Raw genomic sequence first — 16,299 nt, 5'->3', positions numbered from 1 at the left:
GTCTTTTTGGTCTTCGGGGTCTTTTTGGTCTTCGGGGTCTTTTTGGTCTTCATGGTCTTTGGGGTCTTCAGGGGTGTTTTGGGTCTTTGGGGTGTTTTGGGTCTTCAGGGTATTTTGGGTCTTCGCGGTGTTTTGGGTCTTCAGGGTGTTTTGGGTCTTCGGGGTGTTTTGGGTCTTCGGGGTGTTTTGGGTCTTTGGGGTGTTTTGGGTCCTCAGTGTCTTTGGGGTATTTTTTGGTCTTCAGGGTATTTTGGGTCTTCAGGGCCATTTGAGTCTTCAGGGTCTTTTGGGTCCTCTGGGCCTTTAAGGGTATCTTGGGTCTTTGAGGTGTTTTGGGTCTTCGGGGTCTTTTGGGTCTTTGGTGTCTTCAGAGGCTTTTGGGTCTTAAGGGTCTTTGGTGTCTTTTGGGTCTTCAGGGTCTTCAGGGGCTTTTGGGTCTTAAGGTTATTTTGGTTCTTCTTGGTCTTTAAGGGTCTTTGGGTCTTTGGGGTCTTTTGGGTCTTCTGTGTATTTTTGGTCTTCCAGGGAATTTTTGGGCTTTGGGGTCTTTTGGGTCTTCGGGGTGTTTTGGGTCTTCGGGGTGTTTTGGGTCTTCGGGGTGTTTTGGGACTTCGGGGTGTTTTGGGACTTCGGGGTGTTTTGGGTCTTCGGGGTGTTTTGGGTCTTTGGGGTGTTTTGGGTCTTCGGGGTGTTTTGGGTCTTCGGGGTGTTTTGGGTATTCGGGGTGTTTTGGGTCTTCGCGGTGTTTTGGGTCTTCGGGGTGTTTTGGGTCTTCGGTAGATGTTTTAGATGTTTCACCTCTCCCCTTTTATCTTTGATTGTCGATAGTAAATCACGTGCCCTTTTGGGTGTGCACAACAGCTCGTTTGTGGTCGATGGGATGGCAACAGTCAACTGGTACTTGGATTTTGACTATGGAGATTGCATGGTTGTGTGCTTGATTATATATACCTGTCAGCAATAGGTGTGGCTGAAATAGCCGAATCCAGAAGGGGTGTCTGCATACTTTTGGTCATGTAGTGTATCTATATATATATATATCTGTGCAGCGTCTGTCCTGTGTTGTGTTGTCTTGTGTTGTGCTGTCTTGTGTTGTCACTGAACTACTTTCTCAAATTTTTGTGATATCGTACCAAACTTCTGGTATGCACATATCTCTCCCGTCGGTATGTCCTAAGGGTATTTTCTTTGAAAAAATTTCCAATTTTTATTTTTTTATTTTTTTGAAAATTTTTGGGAAATTTTTTTTTTTTCAACTTAAGTTTTCAACCTCAATTGTTTATAAAATGTGATATCACGTATATTACAAATATTACAAATACATTTGTGCAAAATAATTGTTTGAATTATGCTTGGTTTAAACCATGACCAAACGGCAACTCGGGTACAGTCATTTATCTATATATCGACACATCTGGGCAGTGTCTGTGTTGTCACTTAACGACTCCCTCAAACTTTTGTTTCCGTGGTTGTGAAGTGTTTTTAATAACGTTGTGGTGGTTTTGAATCATGTGGTGGTGAGGTATTTTGAATTATGTGGTGGTGAGGTGTTTTTAAATGACGTGGTGGTGAGGTGTTTTAAAATCACATGGTGGTGCGGTGTTTTGAATTACGTGGTGGTGGGGTATTTATAATTACGTGGTGTTAAGGTGTCTTTAATTATGTGTTGTTGAGGTGTTTTGAATTAGTTGGTGATGAGGTGTTTTGAATTACGTGGTGGTGAGGTGTTTTTAATTACTTGGTGGTGAGGTGTTTTTAATTTCGTGGCTGTGAGGTGTTTTGAATTACTTGGTGGTGAGGTGTTTTTAAATGACGTGGTTGTGAGGTGTTTTTAATTTCGTGGCTGTGAGGTGTTTTGAATTACTTCGTGGTGAGGTGTTTTTAAATGACGTGGTGGTGAGGTGTTTTTAATTTCGTGGTGGTGAGGTGCTTTGAATTACTTGGTGGTGAGGTGTTTTTAAATGACATGGTGGTGAGGTGTTTTCAATTTCGTGGCTGTGAGGTGTTTTTAAATGACGTGGTGGTGAGGTGTTTTTATTACATGTTATATGGCTGTGAGGTGTTTTTATTAAGTGTTTTATGGCTGTGAGGTGTTTTTAATTTTGTGGTGGTGAGGTGTTTTTATTACGTGTTTTATGGCTGTAAGGTGTTTTTATTACGTGTTTTATAGCCGTGAGGTGTTTTTATTACGTGTTTTATGGCTGTGAGGTGTTTTTATTACGTGTTTTATGGCTGTGAGGTGTTTTTAATTTTGTGGTGGTGAGGTGTTTTTATTACGTGTTTTATGGCCGTGAGGTGTTTTTATTTCGTGTTTTATGGCCGTGAGGTGTTTTTATTTCGTGTTTTATGGCTGCAAGGTGTTTTTATTACGTGCTTTATGGCTGTGAGGTGTTTTTAATTTCGTGGTGGTGAGGTGTTTTTATTACATGTTTTATGGCCGTGAGGTGTTTTTATTTCGTGTTTTATGGCTGTGAGGTGTTTTTATTCCGTGTTTTATGGCTGTGAGGTGTTTTTATTACGTGTTTTATGGCTGTGAGGTGTTTTCATTACGTGTTTTATGGCTGTGAGGTGTTTTTATTACGTGTTTTATGGCTGTGAGGTGTTTTCATTACGTGTTTTATGGCTGTGAGGTGTTTTTATTACGTGTTTTATGGCTGTGAGGTGTTTTCATTACGTGTTTTATGGCTGTGAGGTGTTTTTATTACGTGTTTTATGGCTGTGAGGTGTTTTTAATTTCGTGGTGGTGAGGTGTTTTTATTACGTGTTTTATGGCTGTGAGGTGTTTTTAATTTCGTGGTGGTGAGGTGTTTTTATTATGTGTTTTATGGCTGTGAGGTGTTTTTATTACGTGTTTTATGGCTGTGAGGTGTTTTTATTCTGTGTTTTATGGCTGTGGGGTGTTTTTATTACGTGTTTTATGGCTGTGAGGTGTTTTTATTACGTGTTTTATGGCTGTGAGGTGTTTTTATTAGATTACGTGTTTTATGGCTGTGAGGTGTTTTAAATTACTTGGTGGTGAGGTGTTTTGAATTACTTGGTGGTGAGGTGTTTTGAATTACTTGGTGGTGAGGTCTTTTGAATTACTTGGTGGTGAGGTGTTTTGAATTACTTGGTGGTGAGGTGTTTTGAATTACTTGGTGGTGAGGTGTTTTGAATTACTTGGTGGTGAGGTGTTTTGAATTACTTGGTGGTGAGGTGTTTTGAATTACTTGGTGGTGAGGTGTTTTGAATTACTTGGTGGTGAGGTGTTTTGAATTACTTGGTGGTGAGGTGTTTTGAATTACGTGGTGGTGAGGTGTTTTGAATTACTTGGCGGTGAGGTGTTTTGAATTACGTGGTGGTGAGGTGTTTTGAATTACTTGGCGGTGAGGTGTTTTGAATTACGTGGTGGTGAGGTGTTTTGAATTACGTGGTGGTGAGGTGTAATCGTCCCAAATTTCCAGTCTGCACCTACCACTCCCCGAGGTATGTGCTGATGGGTTCTTTCTTGAAAAAAAAACATTCATCCTAAATCTTCAACCTAAATTGCCTATAAAAATGTAATATCACAAACACAACAAATACATTTGTGTAAAATAATTGTTTGTATTATGATTGGTGTGAATCATGACAACACAGCAACTCAGGTTCAGTCATTAGCCTCAGCTAAAATAAGCCCGTTCCTCACTAACGACGCTTGGTGAGGCGAGCGTAGCGAGCCGAGCCAAGCTAGTATATATATATACATATATATATACTAGGGCATGCCCGTACTATATATATGCCCGTACTATATATCTATCTAAAATTATATCCCCCCCCTCTATTTACATGAAATGGTTTGGTCCATTCGCAACGCCAAAGCGAACGGCGAACGGCTTGCGAGTACAGTGACAATCCCCCCCCTCTATTTACATGAAATGGTTTCGTCCATTCGCAACGACCACAGAACCCCCCCCCTCTATTTACATGGAATGGTTTGGTCCATTCGCAACGCCAAAGCGAACGGCGAACGGCTAAATCGCCATAGCTCGGTAAGTACTTGTCCGATTAATTTCAAACCTTGAAAAGGCACATCCTCGGTTCCCCAGCAATATACCTGGCAAGTTTCAAGTATATCGGACCGGTAGTTGTCGAGAAATCGTTGTCGCATACACACATACACACATACACACACACGTACACACAGAGATTAGTGGAATTATAGATAGATATATATATATATATACATATATATAATATATATACATATATATATATATATATATATATATATATATATATATATATATATATATATATATATATATATATATAATGTTGCGAATATGGAATTTGGCCTCCATATCCGCTTGTAAATATTCCCCTATTTTCTCCAATACTCCCCAACTTTCCCCAGTCCCCCATTCCCTAGTCCCATTGCATGTAAATAACAATCAGTAGAGCCGACCTTCCCCTTATTCCCCCATTAAATGTCGTGCCCAGGTCCACCGCACCACACGTAGACAACTTTCGGACATCTTCCTAGTTATTCTTAATCTATGTCAGTTAAGGCCTCGTTTCCATTAATTATGACTCTTCGTTGCACCAGAATGTGATTATATGGCACCAGTAGTGAGTTTAGGACCTTCCCATACCTCCTCCCATCTTCTTCCCCAAACAACAACAACAACTACAACAACGGCGCGCGCGGGGAGTGTGCGTCCTCCCTCCGGCTCGGTTAGCCGCCATTATCCATGCGCCCCACGGGGTTACCACGAAGGGGCTGGCTGTCAGCTCCTCGTCAAGGGCGGAGCCTGGTAAACCCCCCCCCGCACCCAATAAGAAGGGCGGACCGATTCCATCTGGGCGGAGCTAACGAGCCGAGGGCGTGTCACTCCCCGCCGGATATACGCAGCCGCTTGCCGGACGTGACGTGAGATGCGCCCCCAGCTTGAGACGACAAGACGCCACCTCGAGCGCTGAGAGACCTCCTGCATCTTTTGGGCCGCGCCATCCTGTCCCTGAGCACAAGGTGCACCTTGTGCTGGCCATCGAATACCCGCTTTCCTAGCCATCAATCCCCGTGTGAGCCAGTTTTTGTCCTGTTTCTCTGTGGTCTGTCGGGAATAATATAAGGTTGTGTCTAAGTGCCTGTCTTCCTATGATGTACCTCTTGTAGTTGTAATCTAACCTTCCGCCTTAATATAACCTCCTCCGGAGGTCTTGAGAACTGAACCCCTTGGTGTCGTATTGTGTTATTGTAATCCAGCCGGGTGTCTTCTTTTCCTTATTGAGCCAGCATCGCGCGACTCGTCAACGTTCGGGCACAATCGGGTAACTTGTGCAGACGTGGTCATACCATAAAACCGCTCGGTAAATAACATCCAAGCCACGTCTGTAACAATTGGTGTCAGGAGTGGGATTCGAGGCCCGACCAAATTTTGAAAAAAAAAAAAACGAATAGAGGAAAAAAAAAATTTGGTCAAAATTTGGAGCGGCCGAAATTTGTTTTGTTTTACGAAACTCGAATTTTGCAAGTCGCGCTATGGCGGATCAAGACGGCTGGGGTCCGGTAGGGGAGAGTGAAGCAGGGTCGGTCCAGGACCAAATTGAGGGACGCGAGGAGAGCGAAGCAGTGAGGGCGGCAGGGTCGCAAAATAGCGTGGTCGCGCACGTGGGTGTAGCGGCACCAAATTTAGCCGCGGCCGTGGTCGCGGTAGCCGAACCCGAGATGCCAATGAATTGGAACCTGTTTATGAAACAGATGATGGCCTTTATGGTAAAAACAGACGATAATTTCAAAGGGATGGGAAACCAAATGGGGGTAATGAGGGACGAAGCGAGGGGTACCAGTGAGGGGTTAGACAATAATTTTGAGGAGTTAGACAAGAAATTTGGGAGGTTAGACAATAATTTTGAGGAGTTAGACAAGAAATTTGGGAGGTTAGACAATAATTTTGAGGAGTTAGACAAGAAATTTGGGAGGTTAGACAATAATTTTGAGGAGTTAGACAAGAAATTTGGGAGGTTAGACAATAATTTTGAGGGGTTAGACAACGGGATAAAAGAGGTGAGAAATGGGTTAATGGGGGTAGAAAACAGAATGGCCGCTCAAGAGAATCAGATAGAGGGAGTGAAACATGGGTTAACGGGGGTAGAAAACAGAATGGCCGCTCAAGAGAATCAAATGGAAGGGATGCAAAAAGGGTTAGAGGGGTTAGAAAACACCATGGAAGGCAAATTGAGGGACATGAGGGACCAAGCGGAAAGGGAAGTTAACCAAATGGGGCAGCAGATAGAGGGGGTCAGAATGGGGGTAGAAACCAAACTGGATGCTCACAGGGAGGAAATGGAGCAGATGAGGGTGGCATCTGGGCAGGAGATGCAAGTGATGGGAGAGGAGATCAGAAGAGGAGTGAGTGAGGAGGTCGGAGGAGTGCGCGAGGAGGTGAGGCACTGTGAGGAGCACATGGAGAAGGAGGTGAGAAAGGGGACTGTAAAGTTACAAGGGGGCATAGAGGTCCTGACGCAGGAGGTGGAACAGCTGACAGTGGGACAAAAGGAGTTGGGGGACCAGGTAAAGAAGAACACAGCGGTAATAGAGGGTTTAAAATCGACACAGAAGGAGATGAAAAAGGACGTAGGGGTAATTAAAAAAGAGTGCCAGACGGTACATGAGGACCTGACGAGGAAAATGGACAAGGTGGTAGAGGTAATGGAGGTTAAAGAGCGGGAGGTGCGGGAGCACATAGAAAAAAATAAAGTGGAGTTAGAGGAAGAACTTAAAGGGGCGCACGAAGAGATGAAGGAGATGAAGCAAAAATTAGAAGAAGTGGAAGAAGGGGTGAGCGAAATTAAAAAGCGACGGAGAGAGGATAAGAAAGAGATAAAGGAGGAAGTAAAAGAATTGGTCCAAAGTCTGTGTTTGGATCGTGATGTGCTCATTAACCGGATGAGGGATTCGCAGGTGATGGAGGAGAAGCGAAGAGGAAGAGGACCCGGTGTAAGTGGTGACCAATATGGTCGTGCGTATGAAGCGCCAGGGGATTTAATAAGCTTGGGGGTCGAGATAGACCCGGGTGTTCGTGAGAGGCCGTTGGTGAAGTGTGCGACAGGTCTGGTGTGCGAAAGAGGAGGTGTGCAAGAAAGTCCGACTCTGGGGTGTGTGAGGAAAAAGTGCGTGCCAAGGAGTGAGTGTGCTGGCGAGAGTGAGTCGGTCGTAGCGCGTGTGCGAGGGAGCACGTGGAAGCGCGGGGTGGTGAGTGTTACAGAGGGTGTGACGGGAGAGTGTGCGCAAGAGTGTGCGCGAGAAAGGTGTGTGACGGACAGGTGCATGAGGAAAGAGTGCGCTGTCAGAAGTAAGGAAGAGTGTCCACCTGTGGTGAGTGTTACAGAGGGTGTAACGGGAGAGTGTGCGCGAGAAAGGTGTGTGACGGACAGGTGCATGAGGAAAGAGTGCGCTGTCAGAAGTAAGGAAGAGTGTCCACCTGTGGTGAGTGTTACAGAGGGTGTAACGGGAGAGTGTGCGCGAGAAAGGTGTGTGACGGACAGGTGCATGAGGAAAGAGTGCGCTGTCAGAAGTAAGGAAGAGTGTCCACCTGTGGTGAGTGTTACAGAGGGTGTAACGGGAGAGTGTGCGCGAGAAAGGTGTGTGACGGACAGGTGCATGGGGAAAGAGTGTGCTGTCAAGAGTAAGGGTGAGTGCGTTGTCACGAGTGGAGGTCAAAGTAGTGAGAGTGACATGGAGCGTGAGTTAGTTGTGACAGGTGAGCGAGGATGTACACCTGGGATGGAAGGATGCACACCTGGAATGGTAGAGCGTGAGTGGGAATGCACGCTGGAGTTGGTGGTGAGGCACGTGGTTGGGTGTGCGAATGAGAGCACACCTGTGATTGTCACAGAGGAGGTGACCGAGGAGGGGGCGCGAAGAGGTGTATTGGTGAGGTGTGCGAGCGACGAATGTGTGCCAAAGTGTTCGGTGGTCAGGTGTGTGACCAAGGCTGTGAGTGGAATGAGTGTACCTGGGTGTGTAAGGAAGGGTACGAGGAGCATGGGCACAGCTGGATGTGTGAGCAAGGAACGGGCTGCGGGGTGTAAGCGTCCAGGTGAAGCATCGACGTTACACGGGTTAGAGGTTAGAGCGACTTTTAGCCGAAGCAGGCCCTCGGTGCGTGCCGGGCCTCGCTTTGAACGGCCGCGTCCAGGCTCCACTAGGCGGAGCTGGCAGCCCGATAGAAAGGGTCGTCATGGCGACCACTTCTTGGTGAGACGTGCCGGCAGGTCGAGATCGGGCAATTGGATGGCTCCACGCCGAGGGGGTGCGTGGGATCTCGGCCCGGGTAAGCCCCCGTCCCTGCCCCGAATGCCGGACGCATCCAGCCGCAGGCACAAAACAACCAGCATCCATTGCTTGGCTTTACGAAGCCGGGCTTTGGACAGGAATTGGCGCACCGAGAGGCAGTAGTGAGTAGACTGGGTGATGAGGTTAGTGTTTTGGACCCAAAATTAGAGAAAAACAAAATTTGATGATTGGCAAGGGATTGGCAGTAGTGATTGGCAGATGATGGGCAGTGATTGGCAAATTTTTAATTTGTTGAAATTTGATGTGCAAAATTGGTAGTGAGAGACCCCCGATGTGGTGGGATGGCAAATCCACCATCCCTCACAGGTGTGGGGCAAAGGAGCAATAGTTTATGGGGTGTATGGCAGTGAAAACTAGCCCGGGTGGGTTAGGTTATATTGATAGGGATCTAGAGAAGATGACATTAGGTAACGTTAAGTTTAGTTAGTGACTGATACCTGTAGTGGGGACGCAGGTAGATTAGTGTGGATTATAATGACGTGGGAGCGCAATAGTTTAAAGGGACGACTGGGAAGCGCAAGTTTCAGAAGGGAGTAGTTAGCTGAGATGATGCCGTGTGTGTGTGAGGATGGAACAGGTGTGATTGCACAGGTGTGCAATTGTACAGGTGTGATTGCACAGGTGTGCAACTGGACAGGTGTGTGGAGCAGTGTGTGAGTAATGAGTGTTGTGGATCAGCGCGAATGCGCTTGGGGAGAGAAGGGTGCAGGTGGCACCAGGTGTGAGAGCACAGGTGTGCAAGTACAGGTGTGTGGAGAGAGTTGGAGTGAGTGGTACGGAGTGGTGTGCATGGTGCGAAGGTGTGGATGGGGGAAGAGTGGACCCCTTTCACGAGTACCCGGGGCGGGTAGTGTAAGTGTTAGGTAGAGGGTGCAGGTAAATTGTGGTTGGATATTGGCATTTGTGGTGCGGTTGCAGAATGGTGTTGTGAATGGGTGCATTAGTGTTGTGGAAATGGCTGGGCGTGTAGCCTGTTAGTGTGTGTAGTTGGTTGGGCACTCCACCACTGTGAGGATGTCGGCCAGGTGAGGCCGCAGGTGGGCTCTGGGAGCCGGTAGTTGTGAGTGGGTGCCTGAGGGTGTGGATCGGGCAGCCCAGTGCCAGAGAGGGCACGGAGTGGGGAGAGAGCCAGAGGGCCTTCCCCAGGTAGTTAGGTTAGGGTAAGGAGCAGGTAAGCTCGGAGGCAACTGCAGTGGTGGAGGTGTGCAGGTGGGTAGACCCACTGGGAGAGGTACACGCCGCAGCCCAGAAATTGTGCGAGGGCACCGGGAGATGAATCGGGGGAGTGAGACCCCAAATTGAAAAGCACCACAGGTTGGCCAATGGGAATTGGTTTTTAGAACCCATAGAGTAAGAGGGCCAATGGTTTGGCCGGAGAAAGACCCCGGGTAGTGTAAAGTTGTTAAAGTCATTTAGGAAATAGTTAGGATTGAAGAACCTGTCGCACCATACGCAGCCACTTACCTGTGGTGATGATGATGACTCCACACCTGTGTTTTCTTTGTTTTGTGCAGGAAATGAGATTGCTGTGAGGATTTGTGAGACGCATCACGACGTGGATGAGACATTGGGGTGATTCCATCTCTCCCTCCCTAGGAGGGACTGATGATGAATTGGTAATGGCAAATTTTGATGTTGAGTTGAAAATGGCAAATTTTGATGAGAGTTGAAAATGGCAAATTTGATTGGTTAGGAGGGAGAGAAGACGAATTTGGTTTATGGGAGGAACGGGGAAGACAGTAGGGATGTTTGTTGATTTGTAAAGTAGATGTTTATGGGTAGTGTTGTGTTTTGTGGATGCAGTAAGGGGTAAGGGAGGGGCCATGTAGGTTACCTGGTGGGGGGGGGCGTACGATAGGAACGTACCTGTCTCACCTGGTTCCCATGTGCCCCCAGTGTGCATCACCTTACATTGCGTGCACTTTTGCGCCCTTACCACCTTACTCACTTGTTTCTTCTTTTGTCTCCCACCTCCGAGGATCTGGCTTTGGGGTAGAGAGAGAGAGGAGAGAGAGGTGCTGGCTGCGCAGTTGTGGGCCTGCACTTTCGCTGTTTGCTGCCGGGATCGATACACCATATGGACCGCAATGTTTGTGGCCACCCACAATGGACCGCAGTTCGTTTGCGGCCAAGCACCACCCGGGGATGGACCTATGGGTCAACGTGGCACCTATGCCATACAGGTGAACCACTTATAGTTAACACCACCAAGTGCACCACAAGAAGAGCAAGAGACACCTGCAGGGTTAGGGGTTGTCGAATTTATTTTTATTCCAATGAACAATGGTGACTGCACCGATTGGTGGTGGGGTGGTGCTTTTGATGCTGGGAAAGGGTGCTCTGCACGTCATTAAAGGCCGTCGGCCACAGAGCACTCGTGGGTTGGTGTATCGATGTTGGCAAGCGCGCTCTCTCTATGCATAACATCTGCATGTGTTCCTCCAAAAACAGGTCCTGGATCGTAGTGTAAATAGCAGCATAGTCTTGTAAATAATGCTCCCTACCGGCTGTATGTTTAGTTTGAGAATTCTTTCCGGATTCGGTTATCCTGTGGGTGTGTTTCTGTGAGGAGAAGGGTGCAACGTCGCAGGGGGACATATTTACTCATTTGTGAATATCTGTAAAACTGTCGCACTCAGGGTAGAGTTAATAGTAGAGGGAACTACATTGCGTGCCACACTAAAGTAGGTAAAAATTTATCGGGTCGGGACGCCCCGAGGGTAGAGAAGGGTGCAATGTTGCGAATATGGAATTTGGCCTCCATATCCGCTTGTAAATATTCCCCTATTTTCTCCAATACTCCCCAACTTTCCCCAGTCCCCCATTCCCTAGTCCCATTGCATGTAAATAACAATCAGTAGAGCCGACCTTCCCCTTATTCCCCCATTAAATGTCGTGCCCAGGTCCACCGCACCACACGTAGACAACTTTCGGACATCTTCCTAGTTATTCTTAATCTATGTCAGTTAAGGCCTCGTTTCCATTAATTATGACTCTTCGTTGCACCAGAATGTGATTATATGGCACCAGTAGTGAGTTTAGGACCTTCCCATACCTCCTCCCATCTTCTTCCCCAAACAACAACAACAACTACAACAACGGCGCGCGCGGGGAGTGTGCGTCCTCCCTCCGGCTCGGTTAGCCGCCATTATCCATGCGCCCCACGGGGTTACCACGAAGGGGCTGGCTGTCAGCTCCTCGTCAAGGGCGGAGCCTGGTAAACCCCCCCCGCACCCAATAAGAAGGGCGGACCGATTCCATCTGGGCGGAGCTAACGAGCCGAGGGCGTGTCACTCCCCGCCGGATATACGCAGCCGCTTGCCGGACGTGACGTGAGATGCGCCCCCAGCTTGAGACGACAAGACGCCACCTCGAGCGCTGAGAGACCTCCTGCATCTTTTGGGCCGCGCCATCCTGTCCCTGAGCACAAGGTGCACCTTGTGCTGGCCATCGAATACCCGCTTTCCTAGCCATCAATCCCCGTGTGAGCCAGTTTTTGTCCTGTTTCTCTGTGGTCTGTCGGGAATAATATAAGGTTGTGTCTAAGTGCCTGTCTTCCTATGATGTACCTCTTGTAGTTGTAATCTAACCTTCCGCCTTAATATAACCTCCTCCGGAGGTCTTGAGAACTGAACCCCTTGGTGTCGTATTGTGTTATTGTAATCCAGCCGGGTGTCTTCTTTTCCTTATTGAGCCAGCATCGCGCGACTCGTCAACGTTCGGGCACAATCGGGTAACTTGTGCAGACGTGGTCATACCATAAAACCGCTCGGTAAATAACATCCAAGCCACGTCTGTAACAATATATATATATATATAATCCTCTTAAATCATCACTCAAAATTAATTTTTCGATTTTGTTTTTCCTTCAACTGCCAAAATAGCTCAGTGATAGTCGACCCACATTTGACCTATCTCATGCAGCATTTGATTCCTCACAGAATAGGATATGATGACATTCTGTCACTGTCCTTGCCATGCTGGGGCTTGTCAGGTTCAGGATTGAACCATACACCAGGGATGTAAGAGGATGTTTTCAATTGGATGGGTGGGAGAGGAAGAAGAGTATCAGGTTCAAGGGCGAGTGCCTAGATGGAACCTGAGGGACAAAATCTCCTACCACTACTGAGTTTTCGAGATTGTCAAGACCTGAGAAGGGCTATTCTGAGTTACCTTTTTCATAAACACATTAGTTAGTTGGTTAGTTTGGTCCTCCCGTCTCCCTTTTGGGATATTGGGAAGCAAATTTGCTGCAAATTTGGGATATTTGCGTTCTTTGGTTGCAGGGTCACTAGCAGTTGTTCTGAAAGACTGAATATGACATGAGCTGAACTTCTCCAATGGGACATACAACACCTCCAACACTTCCTGCATTTTCATCAGATAACTGCATTTTTGCTACATCCAGGGTATAAAAAGGCTTTGTCATTTTGTAGAAGAGCAGATATTGCTCAATCTAGTATGACAAAGTGACGTGGGCAGATATTGTCCAAGCACTAGGAGACGGTAGGTCTTGAGAACCCGACATGCTTCGTATATCCGAATAGTGCCTAACTTTTAGGGGAGAATCTCAAGAGCTATGTAAAGTCAAGAATGGCCTCTACTGGATTTTGCATAACTTGGAACTTCCAAGAGGCATCCTTCTTCTTCTGTCATGTGGAGTTGTCAAAAATATTTGCTCAGAGCAAAGCTGTGCCACTGATGCAGTGCCCACTGTCGGTTAGAGGAGTATCATATTTGTTCAGGGTACCGGGGGTAGCTCATCAACTCTTTGCAAAGGACACCATGGGATCCTTTCTGTGGCAGTTAGAGTTTTTGAATAATTTCTGCTTTTACTGACACTATTCCAACTGGGTTTTCATTGACAACAAAATTTTCCCCGACCCACTGATTTAATAGAAACAGTTGATCCTTATTAGTGCCGTCTCGAGTTTCATCTACAAGTATTGCAAACCAATTGGCTGCCAATTGGATCAGCAAACCCAAAAAATCTTGTGGTCCAGTTGCATAATTAGTTGATTTGAAGCTCCTGTCATGCTGTTGAAATAACACCAGGTGGGTTTACTCAGCTTGTCATCCTTCCGATGTCAGCAAAATGTGTACTAGTTTACTGGGGGTAATAAGCCATTCAGGTACCTTGCGTCAGTATTGTACTCCTTAGCCAATGAAACTGCCTTTGCTGCCCTATGAGTCTCACTGCATGAAAAGAATGGTTATTATTACAAAGTTTAGGAAGTATTTTTTAGGAAAAGTTGGCAATAACCCTTTTATAAGGATTTGGGCTTGCTGATACCGAACATTTTGTTTGCTATTCTTTTTGACGTTTTAAGACCGAAATCATCTCAAAAAAATAAAATGGCCGCCATGTGAAACTTCAAATGTCAAAATCTATATCCGTTGAGGCCACTTGTAGTGATCAACACCAAGGCTCTCCATGTTATTGGAATATCTTGGCAGCATGCTGATTCACAGGATCTAATAGCCATCCACCACAGACAGGACATTAGTGGACTCTTGTTCACCATTGCCTCATTTTGGCCTCACTCCTTCCCTCTCGCGTCTCCATCCTCTCCGACCTTCCCCAATGTTAAGGCGAATTGCGCTGTCTGATCACAACACTGTACCGTGGGTACCATTACTACTTCAAACCAGAAAGTCCAATGCTTGCAATGGATATTTTATTTCTGTTTCTTCTGAGCTAGACAAACTCAATTTGACTGCACTTCCACTGTAACTTCCAGCTCCGAAACCTTGTCCCACTGTAAACCCATGGAAAGTCCAAAATACATTGGCAATGATTCGGCCTAAAACTTCTGGTGGGCCCTTTGGGATATCTGTATGCATTATCTGTGAATTCTCTGTTAAGTTAGCAACATCTCTAACTCATAGAGTTATCTCCTCTTTTCAACGAGGAGGGGTTCCAGATGAGTGGAAATGTGCAATGGTTGCTCCAATACCAAAAACCAACCCTTCCCCTTCGGAACGGTTAAGACCATATCACTGACATCATTTTGCTAAATCGCTGAAGCATTTATTGCAGAAAGGATGCTACATGATATCACTCCACAACCTGATCCGCACCAATTCGGGAACCGCAAATCACTTTCCTCTATGCACTGTCTCATCAACATGTTACACCCTGTGGCCTGTACAGGTGAAAGCGTAAAAGACCAACTCGTCCTCCTCAGTGATTTCAACAGACTTTACAAAAACTTTTTACCAAATCAATCACGAAATTGGGATCACAAAGCTGAATGATCTTGGTCGACGTCACGCTATCATTGTGTATCATTCTCTGGATCTCTGATTTCTTACTTTCTGGTGAGAGGTGCATACGCTATTACGAGAGTCCCTTTGCTTGGGCATTTCTCAATTCAGGAGTCCCTCAAGGAACACCCTTGGACCTCATAATTTTTATTGCCATGATTCATGATGCATTGGCGTCCGATGAACCACATACATTTAAATATGTTGATTACCTAACACAGGTTGAAATGTCATCCATGGTTTCAAATGCTGTATACAATTAGCAACACCTAGTCTTATGGAATGAAATAGTCAAAAAAGAACAACATGAAATTAAACCCTGCAAAGACATAAAAATGAAGATCTCATCCAAACAAGTTCCCAAGAGTTAGGCCAGTTGTTCCTCTTGCAAACCATAAACTTGATAATGCATGCACGGCAAAAAAATTTAGGTCTACAGTCACGTGAAAAAGTAAGTACACCCCATGTAAAGTTTTGACTTTTTCAACATATTTCAACATACAGCTATTTTATCTTCATTTCAACAATATTGATAAATAAAGGTGATATAATATAACAAATATCATGAAACATTGACATTTTGTAGTCCGTTGTATAATTTAAATGAACATAAATGCAAATTTCGCATGTGGAAAAACTAAGTACACCCTTGGCTCTAATAGGTGGTATTGCCCACTTTGGCAGAAACAACCTCAAGTAGGCGTTTCTTAAAACTGTCTACAAGTCTCTGACATCGACTGGGAGAAATTTTTGCGCCCACTCCTCCATGCAGAATTCTTTCAGTTGTGCGATGTTTGAGGGGTTTCTTGCATGCACAGCTCATTTCAAATCCCCCTACAACATCTCGATTGGATTTAGATCTGGGCTTTGACTTGTCCATTCCAGAACCCTCCATTTCTTTCTTTTCAGCCATTCCTTGGTGGATTTACTGGTATGTTTAGGGTCACTGTCATGTTGCAAGGTCCACCATCGGTTGAGCTTCAACTCTCCGACAGATGGCCTCACATTATCCTCAAGCACCCTCTGGTACAATGAAGAATTCATAGTAGATTCTATGATGGTGAGCTGCCCAGGCCCTGATGCAGCAAAGCTGCCCCAAACCATAATATTTCCACCACCATGCTTTACAGTTGGCATCAGGTTATTGTGGTCAAATGCTCTCTTTGGTTTACGCCAAACATGTCTTCTGGTACTGTGGCCAAATAGCTCTACCTATGACTCATCTGTCCAGAGCACATTGTTCCAGAAGTGCTGGTCTTTGCCTAGGTGTTCATTGGCAAACTTTAGTCTGGCCCTGATGCTCTTTCTGGACAGCAAAGGTTTCCTCCTGGCACACCTCCCATGTAGATCAAATTTGTGCAGCCTTTTTCTCATGGTAGACTCGTGCACTTTGACATCAACAGTGGCAAGAGCTACCTGTAGGTCCCGTGATGACATTCTGGGGTTCTTGGAGACTTCTTTCAGCATCTTGCGGTCTGCTCTCAGGCTGAACTTGCTGGGGCGGCCTGGGCTTTACAAGTTGGCAGTTTTTTAGGATCTTCTCCACTTGTAGATGATCTTCCGGACAGTCGAATGATTGATTTCCAATTGTTTAGAGATCTTTTAAAATCCCTTCCCAGACTTGTAGGCATCTATAACCTTCTTTCTGAAGGCATCAGAGAGCTTTTTTGATCTAGGCATGGTGACGCCACACACTTCAACAACAAAGA

The sequence above is a fragment of the Myxine glutinosa genome, chromosome 2 (assembly GCF_964187855.1).
Source record: "Myxine glutinosa chromosome 2, kmMyxGlut1.1, whole genome shotgun sequence".
In the NCBI taxonomy this organism is placed as follows: Eukaryota; Metazoa; Chordata; class Myxini; order Myxiniformes; family Myxinidae; genus Myxine; species Myxine glutinosa.
Note: the sequence above shows the minus strand (reverse complement) of the source record.